This window comes from Myodes glareolus, chromosome 5 (genome assembly GCF_982192425.1).
Source record: "Myodes glareolus chromosome 5, mMyoGla1.1, whole genome shotgun sequence".
Lineage (NCBI taxonomy): Eukaryota > Metazoa > Chordata > Mammalia > Rodentia > Cricetidae > Myodes > Myodes glareolus.
In genome coordinates this window covers 3,519,118-3,522,996 of record NC_142030.1, presented here as the reverse complement: position 1 = coordinate 3,522,996, position 3,879 = coordinate 3,519,118, and the positions used below count along the sequence as shown (strand labels likewise).

At 51.4% G+C, this 3,879-nt stretch overlaps 1 long non-coding RNA gene across 1 annotated transcript; it reads right to left on the bottom strand.

The window, feature by feature from the left end:
* Positions 1–1,394: 1,394 nt before the first annotated feature.
* LOC125403753 (uncharacterized) lies at positions 1,395–3,184 on the bottom strand. The gene is made up of 2 exons (XR_007233037.3): positions 2,794–3,184; positions 1,395–1,700 (listed from the first exon to the last, which is right to left on the bottom strand). It is a non-coding gene; the product is annotated as an uncharacterized LOC125403753 (long non-coding RNA).
* Positions 3,185–3,879: the final 695 nt, after the last annotated feature.

Sequence of the window (3,879 nt, the reverse complement as noted above, 5' to 3'; positions counted from 1 at the left end):
CCCTTGTTTCTGGGGACTCGCCGAGGTCCTGGTGTGCCGCTCTCTGTTTACCTTCAGTCACCTTTCTTCCCAAGTCTGTCTGAGCCCTCTCTTCTTAGGACACTGGTCACTGGATTAAGAGTCCTGAGCACAGGATGGCTTCATCTGAAGATCCTGGGAGAGCTTTGTCTTCTTAGGGAACAAACCAACCACGGTGGCACAAGCCTGCAATCCCAGCCCTTGGGAGGTGGAGGTGGGAAGACTAGGTCAGAGTTATCTTCAGCTACATAATGAGTTCAAGGCCAGCCTTGGCTATATTGAGGAATTGTCTCAAAAAAAAAAATGTGTCTCAAAAAAAAAAAAAATGTGTCCTGGTTAGTTAGCCTTAGCTGTCAACTTGACAAAACCTAGAATTACCTGGAAAGAGAATTTCAGTCAAGGAATTCCCTCTCAGAATGTGAGCGCGTCTGAGGGCAGGGACTATCCTGACTGTCAGCTGGGGTAGACGGGCCCAGCCTACTCTGGGTGGCACATTCCCCAGGCAGGCCCCAAACTCTCTGGGAAAGGCAGCTGAGCATACGCCTGACTGCCAGCCAGCAGCTCCTCCATAGCTCCTCTTGTCCCTTTGTCTGCGAAGGGAGTCCAGTTGGTCAGAGGTGATGCTGCGCGGAACAGCAAGCAGGCCTTTCTCTTTGTTCCTTGCTGAACACCCTCCATGAGGGAGGTAACTGGACGTGTAACCCAAATAAACCCTTTCCTTCCCAAAGTTGCTCATTCAGGATGGTTTGCCAGAGGAGCGGAGATGACACCAGAAGAGAGGAGTCCCACTACCACTACCCCAAATCCCAGCTGCCTTTCCCTCCTCCTATATACCCTCTAAGCCCAGCTCCAGCCCACTGCCTCCAGAAAACCTTCCCTCTCTAGCACTTTCTCCTTCCCCGGTTGATGTTTTCCTTGGTTCCCCCACAAACCTGGACACATCTCTGTTGTGCCAGAAACTATCGGTCTATGTCCCTTATGATCCAGAGGGGAGCTCCTGTTCTCTTTTTCCCCTCGCTGGACTACAGCACTCTTGGCTGAGGGAAGGTGTGGGGCCCCCAGTTTGCCTTTTGTGGGTGTTTTGGGTCTGACTATCACCAGTTGAGGCTGCAGATACTGGGAGATGTGGAGACAAGCTGTACACCTGGTCCTCTCCAGGGAGTCTCCCAAGAGGAAAGGACAGAGGTATGTATTGACTGGGGGCAGGGGACTTACCCTAAGAATCCAGAGCTTGAGTGTGTTTTGAGAAAACAGAGAAGGGGTTAAAAGGCAAGAGAACCCAGACTGTGGGACAGGGCAGGCAGGAACCCATAGAAGAAAAGGCAACAGGAATTACCAACAATGGCCCTTGTGTAGACAAGACCAGAGGCACAGCGGGAAGGGGCACCCGAATTTTATTCGTCTAGCGTCCCCGAGCTAGTGGGTGCACCACGCAGGCCACTGTATCACAACTCCCAGGCCTCTGGTTTCTTTTGCTTGTTTATTCCCTCTCCCCAGTGGAGCTCATGGCTAGCTTATTTTTGGCCTTCCAGGTCACTGGCCTTCAGCTAGGTCGGCTCTCCCAGGGTGCTGGCCAGAGTCCAAGGTAACCTTGAGATCATGTTGAGAGTTACTGGTAATGACCCGGGAGATAGGGTTACCTCAGGATAATGTTCACTCCTGTTGTTCACCGCCATGTGATACTGCAGAAGGAGGGGAACGGGTATGAATTATTGAGGAAATCTCAGGTTCTCACTAGTTCCCTAGTGATTCTGATACTCCCCGAAACCCGAGAGGACTTGACCCTTGGGTGCTACAGCTGGGATTGAGCAGGACTCAGAGCTTGCCACAGATTGAGACCCAGAGTCTAGAAGGTTCGTTGCAGCCCAATGTGGAAAGCCCTGTTTAGGGGTTCCCAAAAGATCTTCAGAGAGGAAGGAATGACCGGTGGATAGAGAGCCAGCTGAGAAATCACTAGCCCTATCTCTAGAAAGATATTCAGTCTGCCTTGGGGGACCTGAACCTGCCCTCAGGGAACTCCTGGCCAGACAGAACACACACACACACACACACACACACACACACAGACACACACACGGGGAGGGAGGCATCCACACACAGTGGTCCTAGCACTGTAATTGATAATGATGATAACAAAGTACAAGCAAGCCATGAGCAGGAGGCTGCTGTAGAGACCTCGCCCAAGGCTAGTACCCAGGTTGCCTCACTCCCCTGAGGCCTCCCTAGTCTCCAGTGCAGAGCTTTGCCTTAAGAACTGACTTAATGCCTGCTAGGTGTCTCACCACACCCTGGGGTTGCTGTGAAAGGCAGTGGCTGCAGGGTCTTGCTTGCCTGTCCGGCTAAGTCCTGGGCTACTGTCTAGAAGGGGCGGGGAGAGATGACTCAGGGTCAGTGTCCCCGGTTCCTTCGACTTTGCTTATCTGAGGCAGCTCACAGGTTTGTTCAGGCTTCCAGCCACTGCACTTTGACTCACAGTATTGCAGACAGCTGTGTTGCGAAAGTGTGTGTGTGTGTGTGTGTGTGTGTGTGTGTGTGTATGTGTGTGTGTGTGAGAGAGAGAGAGAGAGAGAGATACTTCACATGTAGGAGTACATGTTCATACATGTAGAGGTCAGGGGCCAGCCAAGAAATACCATCTACCTTTTGTTGCTGTTAAGATATGGTCTCTCATTGACCTGGAGTTTGTCAAATAGGTTAGGCTGGCTGGCCAGAGAGCTGCAGGGAGGCACTGTCTCCACCTCCCCCATGCTGGAATTAAATAAGTGTGCACCACACCTCACTTCCACCTCTTGCAGCTGTCCGTGATGTGCCACGTCTTTCCAGCAGGACTGATGGTGCCTTCCCCTCTGCGCGCTCATCCCCAGGCTGGTCATATGACTTCAAGCCACGCTGGTTCTGTCTTCATGAAATGCATGCCTGTCGTGGAGCAAGGCCTAGGTAGGCTCTGCTCAGCTGCTCAAAGGCGGACTCTGATCAACTATAGGGGCGCCGTGAAAGAGGGCGGCATTCCCGCCAGGAGCCTGGGCAGCCTTCACAGTCCTGGCTCTGAAACTAGCAGAGAAAGGAGGCCCGTTTCTTAGGCCACCAAGCTTGTGGAAATCTGCCACCGTGGCGACAGAGATGAAGTGACAAAGTACAACCCAGTGTTCACAAAGGTTCAAGTACAAGTCAGCACAGAAGGTTATGGACAGAGGGAGCAGCAAAGGACACACAGGCTGATAAACACATGCTCTTCCACAGCATCTGACAGAAACAAAACAAACTCAAAATGAACCAGAACCTAAACATAGTGGGAGATGTGGCACAGCCCTGGAATCCTGACACTCGGGAGTCAGAAACTGGAGAATCATAAATTCAAGGTCAACTGTGGGTTACACAGCTAGCCCCTGTCTCACACAAATAAACTAACACCCAAAAACAAAACAAAGGGAAGACAGTGAGTGCAGAGCCAAAGTTGGGGCTGGGCCTGGAGGTACACACGGCTAACCAGGCGCAAGGAAGTTAAGGCAGGATTTCACAGAGTTCAAGGCCAGCCTGAGCTACGAAGTGAATACCATGTCAGTCATGGTGCAAACAAACATGAAAAAAGCAAAACAAAATATTAAGGATGAAAACAAAACCATGAGCCGGGCAGTGGTGGCGCACACCTTTAATCCCAAAACTCAATAGGCAGAGGCAGGCAGATCTCTGTGAGTTTGAGGCCAGCCTGGTCTACCAAGTGAGTTCCGGACCAGCCGAGGCTACACAGAAAAACCCGGTCTTAAAAAAAACGAAACAACAACAAAAGCCATAAAATAACCTTCCAGAACTGCTGGTGGCCATGTCAGAGGAGCAGCAGGTGGCAATTGTCTTCAGGAGATC